This window comes from Canis aureus, chromosome 32 (genome assembly GCF_053574225.1).
Source record: "Canis aureus isolate CA01 chromosome 32, VMU_Caureus_v.1.0, whole genome shotgun sequence".
Lineage (NCBI taxonomy): Eukaryota > Metazoa > Chordata > Mammalia > Carnivora > Canidae > Canis > Canis aureus.
Genome location: NC_135642.1, coordinates 22,185,961 through 22,213,739, shown reverse-complemented (window position 1 = coordinate 22,213,739; position 27,779 = coordinate 22,185,961). Strand labels below are relative to the sequence as shown.

General features: G+C 40.2%; 1 protein-coding gene across 2 annotated transcripts in view; it reads right to left on the bottom strand.

The window, feature by feature from the left end:
• Positions 1–27,779, bottom strand: part of TMOD2 (tropomodulin 2) — a 76,797-nt gene that overhangs the window by 48,114 nt on the left and 904 nt on the right. The window contains exon 1 of one of the 2 annotated variants that reach the window (XM_077881104.1): positions 10,781–10,931. The exons of the other annotated variant lie outside the window; for it this stretch is intronic. The gene's annotated coding sequence lies outside the window, so the exon portion shown is untranslated. Of the gene's footprint in view, positions 1–10,780; positions 10,932–27,779 lie in introns of those variants that run through there. 2 annotated transcript variants of the gene reach the window in all.

Genomic DNA, 27,779 nt, shown 5'->3' with positions numbered 1-27,779 from the left:
CGGGTTATTAGAATGTTGCTTCCCTCTCTTACTAATTCAACTGCTCACCACATTCACGTTTGTGGTTTTCTATTTGGCTGTCTTTTCCATGTATAACAACTCTCTTTCCCATTAGCCAGCTTTCTTTCAAGCTTCCATTGCTATTAGTACAGTAAAATGAACAAACAAAACTCTCCCCCCAAAACCATCCCATTATAGTCAGACACCAATTAGATCATAGGCACTTTGTTTTGGTCTCAGATACCACTACTTTATCATGTGACCCTGGGCACAGATCTAAATCTGCCAGGCTCTTATTCATCAAATTAACTGGTTGAACTATCCTTTTTAATGGACTTGAAGTTACACAGTTTCCTACATCTAACATTTTGAAGTTCAGGTGTGTTTTACAATTGATGATCCTAGGATTACTGTTGGCCCAGCACCAGTCAAGATGTACTCAACACTGCCTACAAAGGCATAATATCAAAATCACCAACTTCAAAACTAGAAGGGTGAGTGCCAGGGGTTTGGAAAAAAAAAATCCAAGGGACTTTAAAAAATGGTGGACCACTCTTTTAAAGCCTAATGGGGAGGGGAGTAAGAGAGGTAGCAACTCAGGCATGTTTAGCAATGCTCCCAAAGGAAGATCCACATTAAGCTAGTTCTACATAATTACAGAGTGGGCTTAAGAGCCTAGCATTAATGGCTTTTAGTTCTTTTTACAGGCTTTTAAAAAAAATTACCACTCTGGCACAGAGGAGATACTGCATGGGAAAAAACAGACATTAATGACTGAATCAGAAAGTGATTCAAAAAGTTACATTCTAAATGTGAAGAACTTTTAAGAATATTAACCAATTCTTTTCACTTGCATTTTCCCTTTATGCCCCAGGGTGATCTATAATTTAAAAAATCTATTCATAGAAGCTTTATTTCAAATAGCCAAACACTGTGAATAAACTGAGTGATCATTGGTGGGTAAATGAATAAACAAATCATGGTATATACATAAAATGGAATCTATTCAGAAGTAAAAAGGAATGAAGTATTGAAACACACAACAACATGGATGAACATCAAAATAATTATACTGAATGAAAGAAGCCAGACCCAAAAGAATACATATGGTATGACTCTATCTAAAATGCTAGAGAATGTAATATATGTTTTTAAAGATTTTACTATTTATTTATTTATTTGAGAGAGAATGCATGAGAGAGAGTGAGCACGGGGTTGGGGGGGAAGATAGAGGGAGAAGCAGACTCCCTGCTGAGCAGTGAGGCTGACACGGGACTTGATCCCAGGATTCTGGGATCACAACCCGAACCAAAGGCAGATGCTTAACCGACTGAGCCACCCAGACACCTAGAGAATGTAATTTATATGACAGAAAGCAAATTAATAGTTGCATGGGGATGGAAGAAAGAGAAGTAGGGAGGGGCAGAGGAAGGGATCATGACAGGGCATGAAGAAAATTTTGAGTTATACATATATTAATTCACTACCTTGATTGTAGTGGTTTCACAGGTGCATGCATACATTAAAACTTAGCAAACTATACACTTTAAACAAATGCAATTTGTTGTATGTAAATTAAAAGATTTCAAAAGAGTCTGTGTAAATCTAAAACTGCTCTTTCAATAAAGTGAAAACTATTTTTAAAGAAAGCATGCATTATATTTTAGCTGGCAACATTTTTTCCCTTAGTGGTACATAAATATTGACGTGTTTCACAATCGGTAGTACCTGAGAGCTATTTGTATTTCTAGTCCAGGATTCTACAACTATACTCCTAATTTCACATCCTCCTGTGAAATTGACTTGCTGTCCTGATTTTCTAGATCATACCATTAATCTACCAGTCATGCACTTTAAAAACTGAGACCACCCTTAGATTCTCTCTCTTCTTTCCATGGCCACTTGGTTAGCATCTCCTGTGGAGATGTACAGAACTTTTCACACCACCCCTTCCCATCCCTCTTGTTTTGGACCTTTGTCCTTTGGGCCTGAACTACTCTAATGGCATCTTGAAAGATTTCTCTTCTTCCCTCTAAGCTGCCAGAGCACCACAATCGGGTCATCTTTCTTTATACTGCTAACAAGCCACTTCTCTGGGTAAGGGCTTACAATGGCTCCCTCTTGTCTACAGAATGAAGTTCAGACAGTCTAGCATCCAAAACTTCCATAATTTGGCTTCAATTTGCACTTTCTGTTTTCTGTCTTTATTACTTTCCCAGGGAGTTATTCTACTCCAGCCGAAAAGGCTCATTGGCTCTCTGAGATCGGCAGAATAATGACCCCCTACAAATGTTCAAATGCGAATCCTCAGGACCTGGGAATATATTACTTTACATGGCAAAAGGGACCAGGTGGGTTAAATCAAGGATCTTAAAATAGGGAGATTATCCTGGATTATCTGGGTGTGTCCAATATAATCACAAGGGCTCTTAAAAGATGAAAGAGGAAAGCAGAAGAGCCAGAGGAGATGTGATGACAGAAGCAGAGGGTCAGGGTGATGTGATTGCTGGCTTTAAAGAGAGAGGAAGGGGTTGAGAGCCAAGAAATGTGACCCGCCTCTAGAAGCTGGGAAAGAAAAGGAAATGGATTCTCATCTAGAGCTTTCAGAAAGGAGTGCAAACCTGCCAACACCTTGATGTTAGCCCAGTGAAACCTGTTTGGATTTCTAACCTCCAAAACTGTAACACAATAAATCCTTGTTGTTTTAAGCCACTGGATTTGTAACAGCAGCAACAGGAAACGAATACACTCTCTTACCTACATATTTCCATTTTTCAAGATAATTGTTCTGGGTATCTTCTGTTTGCCACTCTACATCCGCTCTCCACCTTGCTCTGTGCTCAGGAATATAATGTATTTATACTGCATCGGGGCTCTCTTGCTCTCTGGCTTATGTTTGGCCAGCAGGAGGCCCTGGCAAGAAACTGGAGGGCAGGGAGAGAGGAAGGTTGGTCCAGAAGGCCACATCTCTTAGGCAGCTCTTTATATTTGGCGGCTCTCCCCAGGAGTTCAGGCCTGGGGGCGGTGATGGGTCTTTGTTGTGGCTAGTGCCAGATTTCTGCCTTACTGGATTCTCTAAACCCACCCTACATCTTTGTAAATAGCCTCTTTATTTAAACTTCTTCAAATTATTCAGTTTGAGTGTGTCCTCTGTTTCTTGTTGGGGCTTTGGCTGCTAGAGTAATATTCCTCGGAATGCCCTTCTCTACTCTCATGGCCTATCCATGTGCTCTGCTTTGGAGACCTGGCTCAAATCCCAGCTCTGCAGGACCACAGAATGTCAGAGCCGACTGAGGCCTGAGAAATCAGCCAGTCCAGCAACATAGACAGCTTTTCTTTCATCACTTTACCTTGCTGTCTTTTGGCAATTCCACTTCCTCCACCTCAAAGTCCTGTTTCAGAACTTCTCTTTTCACCCTGTAATTCTCCCTGGGGGAACTCACCACCTCCAAAGTTTTAACTATGATCCATATGTTAAAGCCCCCCAATCCATATATTTGTCCCAGACTTTGCTCCTGAGGGCCAGGTCCAGATATTTCTAACTGGCAAACAAACATCTTTACTTGGCTGCCTCAGGCACCTCTGGGTACTCTCATCATGTGTCCTCCCAAAAAGCCTCTCCTACTCTGGAATTTCCAGTTGGTGCCAAGAAACCAGGGAGCCATCCTTGACACCTTCTTTTCCATGTCTCCTCCACACCCATCAAACACCAAATCCTGTCCTTATCTAAATGTGTCAAAATCCACCTCCTCAACTTGTCTGTACCCCCACAGCCAGTCTTACCCACTTCCGATCCATTCTCCATACAAATGGCCAAACTGATCTTTTTAGACAACTCTGCCATATTCTTTAAAATTCTCCAGTGGCCTCCCTTTGCCTTGAGGATAAGGATCAAACTCACAGTCTGGCCTGTCATCCTCATCAGCCTCATCCTGCACCACACTCCCCATCTCCTCCTGGCTCCAGCCTCCTGGACCTCTTCCAATCCCTGGATCATGCCTTATGTTGCTCACTCTGCTCATAGAGCTAGTTACCCCCACCCTTCTCAGTTGAATGCTGTCTTCTTTGTCTTCTGGTCTCATGTAAGCTTCAATTCCTCAGGGAGGCCTTGTTCAGACAAGGTCTGGGGCACTTCCTTCCCCCATGTCATAACCTTGATCAAAGCTCTTGACTTTATTACCATTGCTTGTTTTATCTCTGTCTTGCTAATCTCTGTGAGGATGGGGACTATCTCAGTTTTATTCATTGTTATAATCCTGGCTTCCAACACAAGTCTTGACCCAGAGTAGGCATCCAAAAAACACAAATGAAGAAAATTAGCTCAGAGAGGTGAAGTGACCCATTGGCCTAGGAGCTCATTCCACTATATGCACTGCTCTACTCTCTGGCATGGAACTTGCCGAGGCCACCTAAGACCACCGATATTGCTCCTTTTCCTAAATTCACATTGCCTATGTCACCAATTTGGTGTTCATCTCTTGCTGTCTTTTCATGTTTGTTACATGTAAGGTTTTCTCTCCAACTATATATACTAGGAACTCCCAGAGCATAGGGACAACATCGTAATTCTTTATATTCTTAGGTTTCTCAAGCTCAGGTTTGTATATTCATTCAACAAATATCTACTGAAAGCTCATCCTTTCCAGATACTGCTGGGAAAATAGCAGCCAACAAAGCAAATGATATCCTGTGCCCCAACCAAGCTTACAGTTTAGCCTGGCAAGTAGTTACATGTTAATACTATGTAACAGTACCTGTTAAAACAAATTGCATGTGTTGCATAAATAAGTGAGTGTCAGAGCCAGAGGAGAAAAAAATAGTGCATCTTCCTGGAGCAAAACTTGGACTTGAAGATTTGGGGAAGAGCCAGTTACTATTGTTTAATAAAAAAAAACACAGATATACTGTGGAGAAGAATGCAGCACTCACAGAGCTTTTAAGGTCAAACTGCAGATTTCTGGCTCATGGCTGGCTGGCCTGCTTTAGCTCCCGCCAGGGCCCCACAAGGGTTCACATTTGTTCTCTCATCCTGATAGCGATGCCACAGTGGAAAGTCTGCAAAGCACTGCTGCAGCCTCACCTCTGGCATAGTCTGCCCCATGGCAAGCACTCAACATGCAATAAGATACTAATGCACATGCTGGAATGAAGCAAGTGCCCAGTAAGGCTTCCTGGAGTCTAGGGGGGAATGTACACTAAGTCAGTTAGGAAAACAGAAAATAGCAGTAAGGACCCGAGCAGAAGGAAGAATGGCAGGGCCCTCCACTAACTCTTCTGTGACACAAAGACACAGGCCCTATGAAGGAAAACAAGGGGTATAGCTTCCTATGCTTCTCTTTCCACTACCTAATTCGTATGAGAATGCAGTATGAGAGAGGAAAATCAGATACCACACCAAGTGCCCAGTCTTTGGCCCTGCCTACACACCAAGACTTGGAGCCAAAGCCAAAACAAGCAGCCCTATTTATTAAACCCTGTCCAAACCAAAGACTAATTTTTACAAGAGTAAACAAAAAAAATACTCTTAAAAACCTAGTGACAAGTTTTTAAGTGGGCAAAACAGTGCCACAAGACCTGCATTTCTAGGAAAGCTACAATAAGGATGGCTCATTGAAAGGACATATACCACCCTGGGAGAAGTGGGGGGTGGGATGGGAGAATTGGGCTTCAACTACAGTGGCGATGATTTATTCCCAAGTAGGAGTAGAGAAATGAGAAAGCTATTATTCTTTATTATAAATCTTTAATATTTCAAGACAGTTTTTAAGTAATCATAAAACCAAACTGCATAAAGGCCAAATCTACATTTTCTAAAATTAGTAAATCAGAACAAAATCAGCATATCAACATATCCTCCAACAAGACATGAGTTGTTCCTATATATTTAATTCCTTTCTACCTGTGGGCACATACAAGAATGTGTACAAAACACACAGTCTGTGTTTTGAAATCTAGCTGTTTGAAGATGGCCCAGTCATGTCTATTTCTTTTTCTTTTTCTTTTTCTTTTTCTTTTTTTCTTTCCTTCCTTCCTTCCTTCCTTCCTTCCTTCCTTCCTTCCTTCCTTCCTTCCTTCCTTCTTCCTTCCTTCCAACAACCAAATGGCTCCTGTCCTATTCTGGGAAATACTTGCAGGTGACAAGGTACAGAGAATGGGGTGGGATAAGGAGAAATTTCAGGCAAAAAAGTATAACAGGGCAACTGAAGGGACTAAGCTGAAAGGGGAAGGAGGAACAGATCTTACCAGAATCAAGAGTTTGTATCTGAGACTATTTGGTCTTAACTTCCCAGACTTACCACACAAAAGTTGCTCAAATTTTGCTTGAAAACAGTCTCCTTTTAAAATAATGTGCCCACCCACCAGAATCAGCCCCTCACCAGGTTCAGAAGACTCAAAGCATGGACCTTGGAGTCAACCACCCCTGGGTGTGATGGTTACAGGTGTGAGTGAAAATTCTCTAAGCCTCTGTTCCTTCCTCTGTAAAACAGGCAAAAAACAGTATTTATCTCAGAAGGTGGAGGGACGCCTGGGTGGCTCAGTGGTTGAGCATCTGCCTTCAGCTCAGGGCGTGGTCCCGGAGTCCCGGGGTCCAGTCCCGTATAGGGCTCCTTGCATGGAGCCTGCTTCTCCTGTCTCTGCCTCTCTCTCTGTCTCTCATGAATAAGTAAATAAAACCTTAAAAAAATAGCTAGGCTCATTTCAGGACAAAATTATTTAAAAAAAGAAAGAAGAAGAAGAAAGTGGAGATGATGCTTAAAGTGATATGAGTACAGGCATGTACTAGTACACACAATGTCTAGTACACACACACGTAAGCTCTAAGAATACACACACATGCAAGCCATTTCTCTTTTGTCCTTGGTCTCAGAATAGTCTTTTATTTGGGGTATTTGTTCCCTCTGTTATCCTTGTTGGGATCTGCTGAATATAGAGAGGCAGCATCTTCTAAGAGCCCTAGCTCAGCATTGCCAGGTGTAGTGAGCCACCATGTATAGGCTGGCCAAAGGAGATAGGTTTCTACCTGGGCAGGAAGCAGCCAAGAAGCTTCCTGGCTGCAGCAGAAGCTCGTTAGCCTGGGAGTCTTAGACTCTGTGCAGACTGCTACCTGGTTTCTAATTCTCTTGGCAGGTCGCACTTCCTGCCGCTGCCTTATCCCTTTGTCTGGCTCTATTCTCTGTTTTCTGAGGAGTTCCTATTTCCTGACTTCCATCTCCTTGCCTTGCACGTGGGTGGCTGTGTCTTTTTAATTTTTAACTGCCTCTTGGTTCTAGTCACATTCCTTCACCTTGCCTTCAGGAATTGACGGCTTCTCACTCCCCCCCCCCTTTTTTTTAAAGATTATTTATTTATTTATTCATGAGAGACAGAGAGAGAGAGAGAGAGGCAGAAACATAGGCAGAGGGAGATGCAGGATCCCCACAGGGACCCCGATGCAAGATTTGGTCCTGAGACTCCAGGATCACTCCCAGAGCTGAAGGCAGATGCTCAACCACTGAGCCACCCAGGCGTCCCAGCTTCTCACTTCCTGACTAGCACTATGGGTTCTCTATTTTCTTTCTTTCTTTTTTTTCTTTCTTTTCTTTCTTTTCTTTCTTTTCTTTCTTTTCTTTCTTTTCTTTCTTTTCTTTCTTTTCTTTCTTTTCTTTCTTTTCTTTCTTTCTTTCTTTCTTTCTTTCTTTCTTTCTTTCTTTCTTTAAGATTTAATTTGGTGCAGCCCTGGTAGCTCAGCGGGGGGCAGCCCTGGTGGCTCAGCGGTTTAGAGCCATCTTCAGCCCAGGCTGTGATCCTGGAGACCCAGGATCGAGACCCATGTCGGGCTCCCTGCATGGAGCCTGCCTCTCTCTCTCTCTCTCTCTCTCTGTATCTCTCATGAATAAATAAATAAAATCTTTTTTAAAAATTGGGTTGTATCTTAAGAGTTGATTCTGTTTTCCTGTTGTGGCAACAGAAGTTTCTTCTGCACATGCCTTCTATGAACTTCTTTGAACCACTTACAGTCTATAAGCAACCATTTGATTGTATGTGACTTACAAATAAAGAGAATGAGAGGAAACCCTACACCTTCTATTCTGTCAAAAGGCTGGATCTGTTCTTTCCCCAATGCTTCCCTAACTCAAAATAAAAAGAACCATTACCAGGAACTTCCTTCTATACTGACACAAGTCTTGAATGTAGAGAGTAAAGGGACAGTGCTTTCAGGATGGTTCTTGAATAGAGCTAGCATTTCAAAGGTTTGGGAATTATTAATACTTTGAGGTTGGAGTTAGGGGATGCAGTATCTTTCCCCCCCTTTTTAAAAAGTAGTTTTCATGCCTTATATGGAGCTCCAACTGACAACCCCAAGAACAAGTGTCATCTTCTACCTACTGAGCCAGCAAGGTGTCCCAGAAGATGCAGTATCTCAAGAATAAATGATTGATAGTAACCAAAACAAACCAAAAAAAGGGAACTTGCCCTGAGCTGGCTCACACCTCCAGTAGGATTTAAATATTGGAAACACAAAGCCACAGATTCAACGCAGTTGTGTGTCACTAACCACGTAGTTCTCTACAATCCTTTCTCTTAGTTTACTCTTTAATTTCAACGATCTCCCGCACTTTTTTAAATTTAAAAAGTTCAAACTTACAGAAAAGAAAAAAAGAACAGTACAACAAATACCTGCATACCATTCTCTTAGATTCACCGTCCTCATTTTGCCACATTCCTGGCTTGCTCCCGCACCCTTATACTTTCTGCCCCTGAACTAGCTGAAAGTCGCAGCTGTCATGACACATTTCCTCTAACATCTGTACTTCACACAAAGGACAGTGTCCTACATAACCACAATACCACAATTGTGCCTAAGAAAATGATAAAGTAATTCCATAATATCATTTAACATACAGTCCATGTTAAATGTTTTCTGATTGTCTCCAAATCATCTTTTAGAGCGATTTTTTTTTCCTGATCTAGGATCCAAAGTTCACACATCTCAAATGGTTGTTACATCACTTGAGTATTTTATTTTATTTTATTTTTTTTTTTCACTTGAGTATTTTAATCTACATACTCCTCATCCTCCTAGCCTTGACTTTCCTGTCTCTTTGGCAGGACCTGCATAGGCAAAGTCATGATCTTATTGCATCCCAACAGGAACTCTTAATAGATGTTGGTAAGCTTGATCACTAGGCTGAGGTGATGACCTCCTCATCTTTCCATTGTAAGGATACATTTTTCTCTAGGTAATCTACGGTGAGATAATCCTGTTCTCCAACAACCTCTCACTCAAAGGGTTTCAACCCAGGGATGAGTCCTTGCCTGAATCAGTTATGTTAGGGTTTGCATAGCACTGGTTTTCTGGTTCTTTCAGTCCTTTTATTGTGTATTATTCACCAATGACCCAACAGTACCCATCTTCTCTTTCCTCAGGGCATATGCTCTCTGGTTACTTCTTGCTGGGGCTTTCCCCACTGTTCTTCTTGACCACATTTGACCACTTTAGCCCAGACCTGGGGGTGCCATTTGCTTCTCCCCAGATCCTTCATGATCTCATGACTTCACCTTCAGCAAATTAAAACAAAAACAAAGAAACACAGGCTGCCTACCAATTTACAGCTCCGCAAAAATTAAAGTGTCTATAATACATGTTGATTGGGCTAGATGGAAGAGAGTGGATGGAGAAAATCAGTTTTATTTTTTAAAAATCAGATTGCCTAAGCCTCGAGAAATCTTTCCTCCTCACTAGGGTAGAGCCACTTGTTCTGTCACAATCAGGCTTTTTGTAATGGTGTTGAACAGAAGCAACCTCATCTCTCCAGTTCCCTGATAGGAGAATCTTGGAAGAACAGAGGCTTGGAAATCATGTAGCTCAAAAGCCCCATTTTAAATGGATAGAGAGACTCAGAGAGATGAAGGGGAATGCCTAGAGTCCCTCAGCTCCTTAACGGTAGAGCTAGGACAGGAACCTGGTTTGAAAAATACCTCCTCTGATGTTCTTTTCATTCCCTTCCCGAGTGCCTTGTGATTCGGCTGTTTAACCGGCAAGATGAAGCCAGTAGCATTCACGGCCTCCTTCATTGCTAATTTGCATTTTGCCTGCATCACCTTCCCACCTTTGAAGGCTCTGAGTAAAAATTCCCATTAAGAAGAGCCTTTTATTAATATTATTATTTTAAAATCAATCTTCATTCCTGCGGACCAAAGGGGAAAATTTAGGCAGATTCAGAGAGCACACGCTACCATTACTTTGACCAGGGGGTAAAAAATAAAGGTCTCGAGGACCTGCATCAAGGCCGCTCCCTGAGCGCGGCTTTCCCGGAGGCTGAAACGCCCTGCGGGTGCGGGTGCGGGTGCGGGCGCGGGTGCGGGTGCGGGTGCGGGCGCGGGTGACAGCTCCAGGGATCCCCGGCGCCCGCTGGAACGATGCGGAGGCAGCACCGGGCTCCCCGAGCTTGTCTCACGGGCAGAGCAGAGGGCAGAGGCGGGAACAAAGCCCAGCGTGGAGAACCCCAGCCCCGCAGCAGACCGCGCCCTCGCTGCAGCCGCCCGGAGGGCTGCGGGGGCTGCGGAGCCGCAGTGCGGAGCGGGGAGCCGAGCCCCGGCGAGGCCTCCCGCGCGCGCCGCCCCGCACAGCCCGCAGGGCCGCGGCTCCGGGATGGGCGCCCGCCGGCCGAGCGCCGAGCATCCTCCGGCCCGCGGGCAGGGCGCGCCCCCCCCCCCCCCCAGCGCTGCGGGCCGGGGTCCCCAGACCGCGCCCCCGCGCGCCCCGCCCCGCCCCGCCGCCGCCCCAGCGCGCGCTCACCGGTCCGTGCGCCCATCCCGGGCCGGCGGTGCGGGCCGTCAGTCCGTCCGTGCGCTCCGAGGCGGCGGGGAGCGCCGAGCAGGGGCGGCGCCGCGGCCGGGGCGAGCGCGGCGATCAACAGGCGGCTCCCGGCCGGGCGCGGCGCGGGGCGCGGGGGCGCGGGGGCGCGGGGGCGCGCGGCGGAGCGGGGCAGCCTGGGAAGCGTAGTTCGCGGCGGCGCGGAGGCGGGACCCCCCGCCGGGTCCTCCCCTGCAGGTGTCCCCTCCCGGAGCCCGCGCCCCGACCCCGTCACCGCGCTGCGGGCGACGAGGACCTCCGCCTTGGGGGGAAAGCGGTGCAGGCTCTTCGGAGAAGCTCGGGGCTCCTGCGGAGAGGGTGGGCGGCGGAGGCTCTCCAAGCCTGTGAGCAGCGGTTGGGTGAGTGAGCATCCTTACGCGGAAGCCCCTAGTTATTGCGGGGGGGGGGGGGACCTGGGGCGGGGACCTGGGGCGGGGGACCCGGGAAAGAAGAGCAGCTGGGGTAGATGCCTGCAGGGAGCGCGGTAAGCGAGGTGGGGCTTAGCCAGGCCGATTTAAAGTTTGGGGTTAGGGTATCGCAGGGCTCATGCACACGCAGGGGCTTTAACTAGGCGTGAGACTGGACAACGTAGCCCATCCCGAGTCTTGGCATCCTCATCTGTAAAACAGGCTTAAAGCCTGAAGACGCGTGGTGAGGACTAACCCCGTATCAGGTGCACATATGAAAGCCCCTGTGTTAGGCACTTACATCCGCCACAAAGGCTCCTTCCTTGGGAGTCACAGGGGTGTTCCTGGGCACACTTCTTGCCTGCAAAGTCCTACCTATATTACTAAGTTAAAACGAGGTGAGCCTCTTTGGGTTGGGTAAATAAATGTTAAAACCCACCTCTCTTGGGATCCTTGGGTGGCGCAGCGGTTTGGCGCCTGCCTTTGGCCCAGGGCGCGATCCTGGAGACCCAGGATCGAATCCCATGTCGGGCTCCTGGTGCATGGAGCCTGCTTCTCCCTCTGCCTGTGTCTCTGCCTCTCTCTCTCTCTCTCTCTCTCTCTCTGTGACTATCATAAATAAATAAATTAAAAAAAAAAACACCTCTCTTGTTAGTCAGCCATTTAGCCAGTTCACTTCATCCTGGAAACGTACTGAAATGTCCTTTCCCCCAGGTTCTTGGGAGCTACAAAGATAGAGAAAATACGATCTTGTCTCTGAAGCATGAAAGCGGGGTGGGGTGGCATAGGACTAAGACTGAAATTACTAAAATACATGGCATAATGGAATTATCTTCCAGAAGCTTTCTCCAATTAGATGTGTTCTCATTCCTTTTTGAACCCTTTGCATACTTCTAGTGCCACTCTTGTATGTAGCATTTATCTCGACAGTTTAAGTATGTTGAGTTTTGTAAGTAGCTCCTATGCAGTATTTCACCTTATGGTGAGATTTGCCTCTCAGGGTTGCAGTGGAAGGAAAATAAACCAAAAAGATGGATGGAGCACTGCTGCTGTCATCTGCCTGAAATACTCAAAGGGTGAATGGAGGTGAAACAGCATCAGAACCTGGCATGACCTGCAGTTATCATGTGGCAAAAAAAAAAAAAAAAAAAAAATGCAGAGGAAATTTCATATTTGAAAATGATAACGCAATTTTGCGTTTGTGAAAATACTTCCCTATTCGTGTTCTTACTTGATTTCAGCAACAATCTGTGAGATACAGAGTAAGGATTTCCCCCAGATTTCTGAGAGGCACAGAGATGATATAACTTACTCAAGGTCATCCAGTTGACTATTAAGCCTATCTTCTCTTCTTCCACCCTGCTTGTTCTCAGCCTTCCCCAAGGAGACACTCTCAGCACCCTTTCGTTTGTACATTTCAAAAGAGAGCCATGGCTTCCCCAGAAGGTGGGCTGAATCAAAAAACAGTTAATTCTCTATGGCTCTTGGAACTAGTAGGATGAACAATGGCACGTAGGAGGTGCTGAGAGACCAGAGTGCTTTCCACTTTCAAGAGTGGTAATGGATTGTACCCTCCGCTTCCTAACTGAAATGACACATTTGCTCTGGAAATAGTGCAATGAAATGGAGGTGTGACCAAACCCACTTAAATCATGCTCCCAAGTTTTCCTGTCATTTGTTATTCCAAATGTCCTGAGAGGCATGATATCTTTGACTTTTTTATGTTGTACATTTATCACAAATCATAGCCTCTGTTAAATAAGAATAGGAGCCTGGGTGGCTCAGTGGTTGAGCATCTGCCTTTTGCTCAGGGTGTGATCCCGGGGTCCAGGATCGAGTCCCACATCGGGCTCCCTGCAGGGAGACTGCTTCTCCCTCTGCCTGTGTCTCTGCCTCTCTCTGTGTGTCTCTCATGAATAAATAAATCTTTAAAAAAAAAAAAAAAAGGAACGGGACTGCTTACAAATCAAGCCAGCAGTTTTCCCAGAGAAAGTTGATGGTAGGCATAAGCTGAAAGTAATAAAGCAATTTTATTCATATTGGAAGAAAGCATAGCAAAGGTTTGAGATAACAACAATACTCAGTGGTCTTTCTTCTTTCCCACAAGGAAAATGCCTGCATGTGATGAAATGAATGGAGCATTATTTCAGGTGAAATCTCTGAAGGTAGCAGGCATAGAAATTATTTCTTAAGGTAAAGTCATAGTTGGCAGCAAAAGCAAAGGTATGAGAGCCCCCATGACAATCCCAGAGCCATGTATGAGCTCCAGGAGGATGCTGACACCAAACTAAAGGAAGGAAGTTGTGAAAAAGAACCTCTAATCAACCTCTGTCTCCTCTGTCTATACCACAAGGGCTAGAAAGCTAGGAGATGTTAACAAAAGAGGCAGGAAGGTAGAACATTTAACCTTTCTATTTTTAATGTTAAAACTTAATGGAAAGATATGATCTGTTTGTTTGGTTCTTTACATCTGCTATCTATGTCTAAAACTTTTGCAGAGAGAAAGGATGTCAGTCATGCCTGTAACTGGTCAGCTGAAACCCATCATCATTTCTGGACCATATCTTGTAGGTTTAATTTTTCACCCTGCTTTTTCAAATATGAAAATGTAAAATTGAAACAGTTCAAGCCAGAAGGGACCTTACATATAATATTATCTAGTGTCTTTGTGTAAGCAAGGAAGATGATATGTCAACAGTAACTGTCACTTGATAGAAAGTAAAAAATTCTGTGTGGCACTTATCATGAAGTATTTTCATTATTCACAGTGTAGCACACCTCATTAGGAGTGTGTAGCAGATACTGTTTCTTGCCTACTCAACATCCATTCACCCCTTTTCCTCTTTTTTACAGAAGCCTATATAGGTATTCACCCACTAGGGAAGGTGACCTTATTACCGTCTCAGAAGTACACTCCTAAACTATCACGGGCAAAGGGAATAAGATCCTCTTGACTGGTCAGTGAGAGGTTAGAGGTGGGCACGCAACCCAGTTCTGGTAAGTGAGACTTGAGTAGAGGTCTGATGAAGGCATTCTGGGAAAGACTTTCTTGCTGTTAAACAGAGACATAGAGGAAAACATGCCACAATCTCCACTGGATGTTGTTGCATCTGGCTGTGTTATGTGAAACTTGACCCTCAGGACAAAGCCAACACATCGGTGATGGCAGAGTAAAGAGATAGAATGAACCTGGGTCTATGATGTTGTTGTTAAGTCAGGAAATCAATCATATCTGCTGCTGTCCCACTCCTGGATTTTTTTAAAAGATTTTATTTATTTATTTGAGAGAGGGAGAGAGAGAACAAGTAGGGAGGAGGAGCAGAGGGGGAGGGAGAATCAGGCTTCCCACTGAGCAGGGAGCCCAACATGGGGCTCAATCCCAGGACCCTGGGATCATGACGGAAGCTGAAGGCAGATGCTTAACCAACTGAGCCACTCAGGCACACCTGGATTTCTTGTTATGTGAGATAATAAATTTTTTTAAAGATTTTGTTTATTTATTCACGAGAGACACACACACACAGAGAGAGAGAGAGAGAGAGAGAGAGAGAGAGAGGCAGAAACATAGTCAGAGGGGGAAGCAGGCTCCATGCAGGAAGCCCAATGTGTGACTCCATCCCGGGACTCCAGGATCATACCCTGAACCAAAGGCAGATGCTCAACCACTGAGCCACCCAGGAGTCCCAAGATAATATATATTTTTATTTGTGAGTCAATTTGAGACATTTTGTTACTTGAAACTGAAAGTATCCTAAGTGTTACAGATGAAATGTAAAAGTAAGTTCATTGGATGAATTGAAGGACTATTTCTCAGAGTTTATAAAAACAAACAACAACCACAGCCACAGGCAAAGGATGGGGATATTATCATGTAAAGGATAGAAGTTTGGGCTGTAACATCAGACAGACTTGGGTTTGAACTCAGATATTTACTGCCTCGGGGGTTGATGGTGACAAATTTTTTTTAACCTCTCTGAGTCCCGTTTTCTTTATCTACAAGCTGGGGATAATAATACCACGGGGTTGTTATATGGATTAAATGAGATAATTTGTGTCAAGTATAGTACAAAAGATATGACGCCTAGTAAGCACTAAGGCCCGGCAACTATGTTGATGAGCTATGACTTAAGTCACATTTATAGTATATTTGGCAGCAAGCATCTAATAGTGAATCACTATATAATAGCAATCATGTTAAATGACATTTTGCAATCAGCAAAATCCAAATTATGAGAAACTCTACACAATCACTTATTTCTCCTATAAATAAAGTGTAAGAAAAGGGAAAGTTTATAGATACACAGACACATAAGAGACAAACAACCAAATGCAATTTGTAGTAGATATTGATTTGAACAAAGCAGCTGTTAAAAAAAATCACATTTATGAGGTAACTGAGGGACATGTGAATATAGGATATTTATTATATTAAGATATTATTTTAAATTTTTAAAATGTGATGATACCATGTTTTTTTTATAACAAAGTCTTTATCTTTTAGAAAGATACTACTGAATACTACTGAAAACATACTGAATACTACTGAAAACACACTGAATATTTGAAGAAGAAATAAAACTGGGGTTTACTTTTAAAAATAAGCCAGTGAGAGTGGTAGTAGAGTGGCAGTATTGGGTTATAAATGAAAAAGATTGGTCATGAGTTGATAATGGTTGAAGCTGAATGTTGGGCCATTATTAAACCATTCTCTGGACATTTTTCTTTTTCTTTTTTTAACTTTTTGTTTATTTATGATAGTCATACAGAGAGAAAGAGAGAGAGGCAGAGACACAGGCAGAGGGAGAAGCAGGCTCCATGCACCGGGAGCCTGACGTGGGATTCGATCCCAGGTCTCCAGGATCGCGCCCTGGGCCAAAGGCAGGCGCCAAACCGCTGCGCCACCCAGGGATCCCTCTGGACATTTTTCAAAACAGGTTCACGGAGATATATTTAATGTATAATAAATTCACCCTTTTAAAGTATACAATTGAATGGTTTTTAGTACATTCACAGAGTTATGCAACTATCACCCAATCTAACTTTAGAATATTTTCAAAATTGCAAAAAGAAAACCCATACACAGTAGCTGACACTTCCTCTTCCCCTCTGGTGACCACTAATCTATTTTGTCTTATCTGGAGTTGCTTGCTCTGGACATTTCACATAAATAGGATATATAATATGTGGTGTTTGACGACTGCCTTCTTTCACTTAGCATAACATTTTCATGGTTCATCCGTGTTATAGCATATATTAGCACTTCATATTTTATGGCCAAATAACATTCCACTGTATGGATATGTCATATTTTCTTTGTCCAATGATGGGCATTTAGGTTGATTCCACATTCTGAATATTATGGATAATGCTGCTATGCATATTTGTGTATATTTTGTATAGACATATTTTCATTTCTCTTGTATATACCTATGCATAGCGTTGGCAGGTCATATGGTAACTTTATGTTTAGCAGTTTGAAGAACAGCCAAACCGTTTTCCAAAGTAGCTGAATAATTTTACATTTTTACCAGAAATGTATGAGGGTTCCAATTTCTCCATATCTTTGCCATTACTTCTTAATGTCTATCTTTTTTTGTCTTTATTATAGCTATCCTAATGAATGGAAGTGGTATCCCATTGTGATTTCAATATGTATTTCACTAATGACTAATGATATTGAGCATTTCTTCATGTTCTTATTGGCCATTTTTATATCTTCTTTGGAGAAATGTCTATTTAAATCCTTTGGCTAATTTTTTCCAGGTGTAAAACTTAGTGATTTGATAATTCTATGCGTGAAATGCTTACCACAAGTGTAGTTACCATCTGTCACCATATAAAGGTATTACAATATTATTGACTATATTCCTGATGCTGTACTTGTCCCATGACTTATTTATTTTATAACTAGAAGTTTGTACCTTATATTCCCCTTTACATGTTTCACCTATCCCCCCACAACTCTCCCCTCTGGCAACCATCAGTTTGTTTTCTGTATTTATATCTATTTCTATTTGTTTTGTTTTATGTTTTAGATTCCACATATAAGTGAAATCATACAGTATTTGTCTTTCTCTGACTTATTTCACTTGCCCTACTCTCTACATCTATTCATCTTGCGAAATGGCAAGGTTTCATTCTTTTTTATGGCTGAGTAATATTCCATTGTGTGTATATACCACATTTTCTTTATCCATTCACCTATTGTGAATACTTAGATTGCTTCCATATCTTGTCTATTGTAAATATTGCTGCAATAAACATAGAGGTGCATATTCTTTTTGAACTAGTGTTTTTCTTTCCTTCAAGTATTAGTACACCTAATAGTGGCATTACTGGATTATGTGGGATTTCAATTTTTAATTTCTTGAGGAACCTCCATATACTGTTTTCCACAGTGGCTGCATCAATTTATATTCCTGCCAACAGGGCACAAGTTTTCCCTCTTCTTCACATCCTTTCCAACACTTGTTATTTCTTGTCTTTTTGATACTAGCCATTCTAACAGGTGTAAGGTGCTCCTTGGGGTTTTGGTCTTTCCTGATGACTAGTGGTGTTGAGCATCTTTCCATGTGTCTGTTGGCCATCTGGTGTTCTCTTTAGAAAAATGTCTCTTCAGGTCCTCTACCCATTTTTAAATCAGATTTTTTTTTTTTTTTTTTTTTGGTGTTGAGTTGTATGAGTTCTTTACACATTTTGGGTACTAACCCTTATTGGATATATCATTTGCAAATATCTCCTACCATTCAGTCAGTTGCTTTTTCATTTTGTTGATGGTCTACTTTGTTGTGCAAAAGCTTTTTAGTACAATGTAGTCTCAATTGTTTATTTTTGCTTTTGTTTCCCTTGTCTAAGGAGACAAATCCAGAAAAATGTTGCTAAGGCTGATGTCCAAGAGCTTATTGCTTACTTTTCTTTTAGGAGCTTTATGGTTTCAGGTCTTACATTTAGGTCTTTAATCCATTTTGAGTTTATTTTTGAGTATGATGTAAGAAAGTGGCACAATTTCATTCTTTTTTTTTTTTTAGTTCCATTCTTTTGCAAATAGCTGTCTAGTTTTCCCACTACCATTTATTGAAGAGACTGTTTTTTCCCCATTGCATATTCTTGCCTCCTTTGTCCTAGATTAGTCAACCATAAAAATATGGGTTTATTTCTGGGCTCTCTTCTGTTCCATTGATCTGTGTGTCTATGTTTGTACCAATATTGCACTGTTTTTGATTACCACAGCTTTGTAGCATAGTTTGAAATCTGGGATTGTAGGTACCTCTAGCTTTGTCTTTCTCAAGATTGCTTTGGCTATTTGGGATCTTTTGTGGTTCTTTTTTTTTTTTTTTAAGATTTTCTTTATTTATTCATGAGAGAGACAGAGAGACATTGAGAGAGAGAGAGAGAGAGAGAAAGGCAGAGACGCAGGCAGAGGGAGAAGCAAGCTCCATGCGGGGAGCCCGATGTGGGACTCCATCCCAGGTCTCCAGGATCACGCCCTGGGCTGAAGGCGGCGCTAAACTGCTGAGCCACCTGGGCTGCCCATCTTTTGTGGTTCTATACAAATTTTAGGATTCTTTGTTCTAGTGCTGTGAAAAAAGCTATTCCATTTTGATAGGGGATTATATTGAATCTGTAGATTGCTTTGGGTTTTATAAACATTTTAACGATATTAATTATTTTAATTCGTGAGCATAACATGTCTATTTGTGTCATCTCCAGCTTCTTTCATCAATGTGTTATAGTTTTCAGAGTACAAATCTTTCACCTCCTTGGTGAAATTTATTCCTAGGTATTTTATTCTTTATAATGCAATTGTAAATGGGATTATTTTCTTAATGTCTCTTTCTTTTTTTTAATAATAAATTTATTTTTTATTGGTGTTCAATTTGCCAACATACAGAATAACACCCAGTGTGTCTCTTTCTTTTTAATTGGGTTATCTTTTTATTATTGATCTATGAAAATTTTTCTATATGTTGTGGTTATATATCTTTTATCAGACATGCGATTTGCATGTTTTTTTTTTTAACTTTCTGTGGATTGGTCTTTTTTTTTTCCACTTTCTTGATGGTATTCTTTCATAAGCATCCTTTATCAGTTTGAGGAGGTTTTTGTCCCCACTTTGTTTGATATTTTTATCATGAAAGGGTGTTGGATTTAATCAAAGACTTTTTTTCTGTATCTGTAAAGATGATCATATGGGGTTCTTCCTTTTATTCTATTAACATGGTATATTATTACTGATTTTCAGATGTTCAAGTAACTATTTACTCCAAGGATAAATCCCATCTGGTCATGGTGTATAATCCTTTTTACGTGTTGTTGGGTTTAGTTTGCTAGTATTTTGTGGAGAATTTTTGTTTCCATATTCATAAGAAATGTTGGTCTGTAGTTTTTTTTTGATGTCTTTGACTAGTTTTGGTATCAGAGTAATATTGGCCTTATAGATGATTTAGGAAGTGTTCCCTCTTCTTTTTTTATCTTTTGGAAGTTTTTGTGAAGAATTGGTATTAATTCTTTAAATTTTAAGTAGAATTAACTCATTAAGCCATTTGGGCGTTGGCTTTTCTCTATTGGAAATTTAAAAATAATTCAGAAATGTAAAAATAATTATTATCATTAAATAATAATTTAATAATAATTTAAATTTAATTCAGACTGCTTTTTCTACATATATTCAGAATATGTATTTTTTCTTTTTTTTCTTTTTTTCTTTTTTTTATTTTTTATGATAGTCACAGAGAGAGAGAGAGAGAGAGGCAGAGACATAGGCAGAGGGAGAAGCAGGCTCCAAGCACCGGGAGCCCGACGTGGGATTCAATCCCGGGTCTCCAGGATCACGCCCTGGGCCAAAGGCAGGCGCCAAACTGCTGCGCCACCCAGGGATCCCCAGAATATGTATTTTTTCTTAAGTCATTTTCAATAGTTTATGTCTTCCTAGGAATTTATCCATTTTATCTAAGGTATCTAGTTTGTTGGCATATAATTTTCATAATATTATCTTTTTTATTTCTGTAATGTCAATAGTGATATCCCCTCTTTTACTCCTAATTTTAGTATTTGAGTCTTTTCTCTTTCTATCTTGGTCACAGTCTAGCTAAAGGTTTGTCAATTTTGTTAATCTTTTCAAAGAAATAACTTTTTTTTTCATTTTCTCTATTGTTTTTCTAGTCTACATTTAATTTATTTCTACTATAGTCTTTATTAGTTTTATCATGGCCCAGACAGTTTCACTCTGAATTCTACCAAGCGCTTGAGAAATAAATGATACTAAATCTCTGTAAATGTCTTCCAGAAAAAAGAAGCATGGCACATACTTCCTAACTTGTTCTTCCTAACTTGTTCTTAACTTGTGCCAAGAATCAACCTAATATCAAAACCAAAGACATTACAAGAAAGAAAAATTACAGGCCAATATCTCTCAAGAAACTAGATGCGAAAGGTTTCAACAAAATGTTAATAGATTTAATACAACAATGTATAACAAGAATTATGCATTAAGACAAGTGGGATTTTATTCCAGGTATGCAAGTCTGGTTCAACATTCAAAAAAATCAGTTAATGTAATCCATTAAATAAATTAACAGACTAAGGGAAAATAATCATATAATCATATCAATAGGTACAGAAAAAGCATTTGACAAAATCCAACATCCATTCATGATAAAAAGCTTCCAGTAAACTAGGAATAGAGAGGGGAACTTCCTTAATATGACAAATAGCAGTTTTAAAAACTCTACAGATGACATCACACTTAATGATGAGAAGGGAAATACCTTCTTCCTAAGATCAGAACTAGGCAAGGTTGTCCCCTCTTGCCATTTCTGTTCAACGTTGACTAAAAGTCCTAGTTAGTGCAATAAGACAGGAAGGGTTGCAGGGAAGATGTATAAAGATTGGTAAAGAAAAAGTAAAACTGCCTTTGTTTGTAGATGGTATAGTTGTCTATGTAGAAAACCCCAAAGAAGCATTGATAACAAACAAACCCTGGAACTAAGAAGTGACATCTTCATCAATAAGTGGTTTTGAACAAGGGGTGGTGGAAAGGGAGGTGGGTGGGGGGTTGGGGTGACTGGGTGACGGGCACTGAGGGGGGCACTTGACAGGGTGAGCAGTAGGTGATATGCTGTATGTTGGCAAATTGAACTCCAATAAAAAAAAAAAACTGGTTTTGCCAAACTTAATTTTTGTCAATCTGGTGAACGTAAAATGTTTACTCTTTGTGGTCTTACAGCAAATTTTTCTGATTATTAATGAGGTTGAAAATTTTTTTTTAAAAAATATCATTATTTGCTTTTTAAAAATATTTTATTTATTTATTTGACAGAGAGAGAGTATAAGCAGGGGGAGTCATAGAGGAAGAGGGAAAAGCAGGCTCCCTGCTAGCAGGAAGCTCCATGCAGGGCTTGGTTCCAGGACCCTGGGATCATGACCTGAGCGGAAGGCAAATGCTAGACTGACTGAGCCACCTAGGCACCCTGAGTTTGAGCATTTTTTGTGTTTTTCACCACTAGGATTTTTTTCTTCTATAAAATTCTAGTTATGCTATTGGGGTTTTGTTGTTGTTGTTGTTATATAGGAAGTAGCTTTTCAAATATTCTAGATATTAACTTTGGTTGGTTGTGTATGTTACAAATAAAACATTCTTTATTATCAGTGTTTGTACAGTTTCTGAATTCACATAACTGAGTTCAGATAATGAAGAGTACCTAGATTTCAGAATCTATTTGGTTCCTGATTTTCATATAAAAGCTAGCTTGGCATTTGAATGATAAAGTATAATTCAAAGATTTCATTCGAAGTTTTTTTGTTTCCTGGGATGCCTGTACCTTTCCTAGTTTCCAATTTAATTTTTCTTTAATCTTCTTGTTAGCAAAAGATCTTAATTTTAAAGTTTTTATGCTTACCAATTTCTTCTTTATGAATAATGCTTTTTTGTCTTGCTAAAGTATTTTCTTATCTTGAGATCATAAAGATATTTTTCCATATATTCTTCTGAAAGTTTAATGAGTATTATCTTTTATTTTGAAGTCTGTAATCCATTGGAAATTAGATTTTGTGTTTGGTAGGAGATCCATCCATGTGGATGACCAATTGTTCTGACATCATGTATTTCATAGACCATTCCCCGGTGATCTGCAGTGTCCCTGTGTCATGGATGAAGTTCTCATACATTTGTGACTCTATTTCTGGGTACACTAGTGATGTTCATTAGTCTTCCAGCATGAATAACAGCCTGTCCTAAGTATTATATCTTCATAATATATATATATCTTCATAATATTCTTCATAATATATATATCTTCATAATATATTCATAATAATTCTCAGTATCTGGTAGGAGAGTTTCCATTTCCTTATTCTTCAGAAGCATCTTGGCTATCTATGGGTCTTTGCTCTTCCATCAACTTTAGAATTAGCCTGTCATGTTCCTTGCAAACTCATATTGCGATATTAATTACTGCTGCATAAAATATATGGGTCAATTTCTAGAGTATTTTTTTTTATGATTTTGAGTCTTCCTGTCTAGAAACATGGCATAGTTTTTTTTTTTTCATTTCAGTCTTCTTTAATGTATCAGAGTAAACTTAAATTTTTCTCTTTATAAATTCTTACTCATTTTTTTCTTAGATTCATTCCTTTGTTCTATCTATTCTATCATATAATCTGTTAATGTTTTAATATTAAGGCACCCTTGAACTTCTGGAATAAAGTCATCTTGTTCACAATGGATTATCTTTTGTATGCATTGTAGATTTGGCTTCCTAATATCTTAAGATCTTACAACCATGTTTCTGAGTGTGATGCCTTTCTCAGCTGGTTTGGGTCATGATTATATCATTAGATTGGGTGTGTGGTCATTCTATGAATTGAGTTGGGCATTGTTCCTGCTTCTTTTGTTCTCTGAAATAATTTACATAAGATTGGACTATTGTTTTCCTTAAAAGGTTGATAGAAGGGGTGCCTGGATGGTTCTGTTGGTTAATCATTTGACTCTTGATTTTGGTTCAGGTCATGGTCTCAGGGTAGGGGGATCAAGCCTTGCCTGGGGGTTCTGTGCTCAGCACAGAGTCTGCTTGTCTCTCTCCCTCTGTTCCTCCCTTTGCTCTCTCTCGCTCTTTCTCTCTCAAACAAATAAATAAAATAAATTTTTTTAAAAAAAGTTCTTATCACAAGGGAAAAAATCTTAAAAAAAAAAAAAAAAAGAAAAGGTTGACAAAATCTTCCAGCAAGGCTGAATTTTTTTTTTTTTTTTTTTTTGGTACCAAGATTTTTAACTCTAGTATTGATCTGGTTTCTTAATGGTTATAAGAACTATTCAGACTTTCTATATATTTATATGTTAATTTAGGCAAGTCGTTTATGTTCTAGCTTTCAGGTCCTTCTTGTTTTGATACATAAGGCTGTCCCTTTTTTAAATTGCCAGTTTAGTTATGAATTTCATTTAAAAAATTTATCCAGGGATCCCTGGGTGGCGCAGTGGTTTGGCGCCTGCCTTTGGCCCAGGGCGCGATCCTGGAGACCCGGGATCGAATCCCACATCGGGCTCCCGGTGCATGGAGCCTGCTTCTCCCTCTGACTATGTCTCTGCCTCTCTCTCTCTCTCTCTCTGTGACTATCATAAATAAATAAAAATTAAAAAAAAATTTAAAAAAAAATAAAATAAATAAATAAAAAATAAAAAATTTATCCAAATTGAAAATACTTGTAGTAGGAAGACTTCATGTAAGATAGACCCTCTAGCTTGCCAGAACCAGAACTCCAGATAGGTGCTTCTTCAACTTTCCTAGATACTGATGCATAGCTCTTTAAAGTGGTTGCCCCAATTTATATTGATTGCTAACACCGGTTGAGATTTCCTTTTGTTTGGCAGTCTCACCAGTACTTAGAATTATTTAGTTCTTTAATTTTTACCAATTTTGTGCCTATAAAATTGTAGCTTTAAATAGAATTTCTCTGCTTATTGATAGCATTGAGCATCTTCCCATAGGTTTGTTGGCCATTTGAATTTTAGCTTCTGAAAAATTTTGATCATTTTTTTCTAGTGTTTGTCTTTTTATAACTCATAGGCATTTTTAATATATTCTGGATAGTAATATTTAGTTATATGTATTCATATATTTTTCCCATTTTATACCCATCTATTCAAATTTTAAAATACCTTTTATTTAAAAAAAGATTTATTTATTTTAGAGGCAGGGGGAAGTGCAGAGGTAAAGAGAATCTTAAGCAGACTCCTCCCTGAGCGCAGAGCCTGATGCAGAGCTGGATCATATGACTCCGAGATCAACCTGAACTGAGTTTAGTCAACTGCACCGTCCAGGTGCCCTAAGGTACCTTTTAAAGCATAGAAATTTTTATTGTTGATTATAGAATTTATCAGTCTTTCTTTTCTTTGTGGTTTGTAATTTGGTATCTTGCTTAAGAGATCTTTTGCTATCCCAGGGTTATAAAGATATTGTTCTAAGAGTGTTATAGTTTGTTTTTTCCCAATTATAATCTCTATCTCTAACTGATTCTGGTACATGGTATAAGACAGAGATACAACTTGATTCTGTTTTTCACATGGTAACAGTGCCAACAGCATTTATTGCTATAGATTAACTTTCTCTGATATGTATGGGCCTGTTTCTCGGCTTTCTTTGTTGCTGTTTTGTTATGTTTGTCTACCCTGGCAGCACTACTGCCATGGTGTAGTTCTCATTGCTGCATTCTAAGTCTTGATGGCTGTGAAGGTAATTCCCCCTTTCTCATTCTTCTTCAGGACTGTCTTGCTCTTCTTAACTCTTGATCTTATTTTAAAATAAGACTGTTATATCCTTTGAAGAACCCTATAGGGATTTTTGTTGGAACTTCAATGAGTATATGTTAGTTTAGGAAGGAAATGATATTTTCATTATTTTTCATCTTCTCACCCATAAGTGTGGTATAGATCTGCTTTATTTGCATCTTATTTTGTATCTTTTAGTCGAACTTTATAGTTTTTTCATGTAAACGTGCCTTCCTTTTCATAACTTTATTTGTAATTTTTTTTGGTATCTAGATCATCTTTTCCACAATTATATTTTCTGATTGATTGATGCAATTGAATGTGCATATTGATGTTCTTTCTGTCTTATAACTTTGAAGTTTGAACAGTTCTAATGTAGACATTATTTGTATTGCCTATAGACATTTTAGTATTGTCAATTATCAATAATCAACAGTTTATTTCTTTCCCATCTTCCTTTCCCTTTCTTCTCTTTCTTATTGCATTGGCTAGGGACTCCAGAATAAAATTAAATAGAAACAGCATTAGAAGGCTTTCTTTTCTGGGGTGCCTGGGTGGCTCAGCTGGTCCAACTCTTGGTTTTGGCTCAGGTCGTGATCTCATGGGCAGTGAGATTGAGCCTAAGGTCGGGTTCTATGCTCAGCAGGGGTCAGCTTGGATAGTCTCTCCTTCTGTCCCTTCCCCTGCTGTGCTCTCTCAATCAAATAAACAAATATTTTTTTAAAGGCTTCTTTTTCTTATTCTTGACCTCAAAGGAAATTTAAAAAAAAATTTTTTTAATTTTGATTTTAATTAATTAATTTTTAAAGTAGGCTCTGTACCCAGCATAGGGCCCAATGTAGGGCTTGAACTCACAACCCTGAGATCAAGATTCAAATATATAACCATTTGAGCCACCCAGGCACTCCCAAAGGAGATGCTTCTAATGCTTCACCATTAATTGTGAGATTTGTTCTGTGTTGTAGATAAATACACAAAACACCAATATTGAAGTTCTGGTTGAAGGAGGAGAAATAAATATACATAAAATTCATTCTAAGCCACAAATTGTAGATATTAACTTTTATTATTTGGATTGTGGAGAATTCAGTATAAAGTTTACAGGAAGATTAAATATTTGCCAACAGCCCCCATATGGAAGGAAAAAACCTTACAAAGAGCCCTAATTATAAAATATCAAACACGTATTAATTCAAGCTGATTAATTCCTGAGATCTACAGGACACTAGTGAAGATCACAAAAAAGGAGTCACAAAAAATGGAGAAAATTCTGAGAGTGGTGTAGGATTTATTTCAGAGCATTTTACAACTGTTTTGGAGATGTTTTATGATCCAGGATCTCTTAGGGCAGGAGAAGTGGAAAATAACAGGGACAGCTTAGAAACTTGCCCTTATCAGAGGGAAATGGGATGTCTTTTGAATCTCTCTGTATTTTTTTTTCTTTTTTCACTTTTACAGAGGCCTTGGTCATTTTGCAAAGGAATTAAGTGATCATCAACTAGCCTTTTCCCTACCCCTACTTGGCTCATTTTCTGCCCCTCATTTTAGGTACCTACTGTTCTGTCTTTTGGTAATACCTTTCTTCTCAAAGTCATCTTCCTGGTTACTTAGACCTATCTATTTTTTTTTTTTTTTACTTTTTTAACTTTTATTTATTTATTTATGATAGTCATACAGAGAGAGAGAGAGAGGCAGAGACACAGGCAGAGGGAGAAGCAGGCTCCATGCACCGGGAGCCCGACGTGGGATTCGATCCCGGGTCTCCAGAATCGCGCCCTGGGACAAAGGCAGGCGCTAAACTGCTGCGCCACCCAGGGATCCCTTAGGCCTATCTATTGCCCGTCTATTTAGCATTTCCCAAACAGACATTCTGAGAAAGAGGGATACCATGGTCAAATGAGTTTGGGAAATACAATGTTTTTTTTTTTTTAATTTTATTTATTTATTAGAGACAGAGAGAGAGAGGCAGAGACACAGGCAGAGGGAGAAGTAGGCTCCATACAGGGAGCCCGATGTGGGACTCCATCCTGGGTCTCCAGAATCATGCCCGGGGCTGAAGGCGGCGCTAAACCTCTAAACCACCAGGGCTGTCCGGGAAATACAATGTTAAGCCAAACCCATAGCTTACTTTACTGTAGGCCTTCTAGAACCTTCAGTATCCTAATGTGCATTGTGAATCTCCAAAAGGAAAATATAGCTTGTAGTTTTTCCCCAATTAATTGATCATGGAACTTTTTCCAAAGAATACCTAATAACACCTCATATAACCCAGCTCATTAATCTTCAAAAATGTCCAGCTCTTGTAAACTTTTCCTAAGTGGAAGACATGCTATATGCTCTTTCACTACTAAGTTGTAAATTCTTTGAGGACAGTTTTTTTTTTTTTTTTTTTTGAGGTATTTCCTGATCTCATTACATATTAAAACTCTGGCTTTCATGCTCTCTTATAGTTTCCACGATGGGCACAATGGATACCACTCAAGAGATCATGTATGGACAATTTTGCTAAATAATCCAATTCAGTTTTCAAGATCTTTTTACTACATCTCATTCCAACTACTTTTGATGCTTTATTAGAGGCTCTGAGATAGGCACTGCTGGTGCTAAAAAGATGAATAAGATCTAGTTACACCACACTGGAGAACATGTAGAGGAAATAAGTACATGACATAAAGCTGAAGTTAAATGCTAAACAAGAGGTACAAACTACCTCTGAACCTCGGGATTCAATGAAGAAACAACAATTGAGTAGTTAGGGAAGGGAAACACGTGG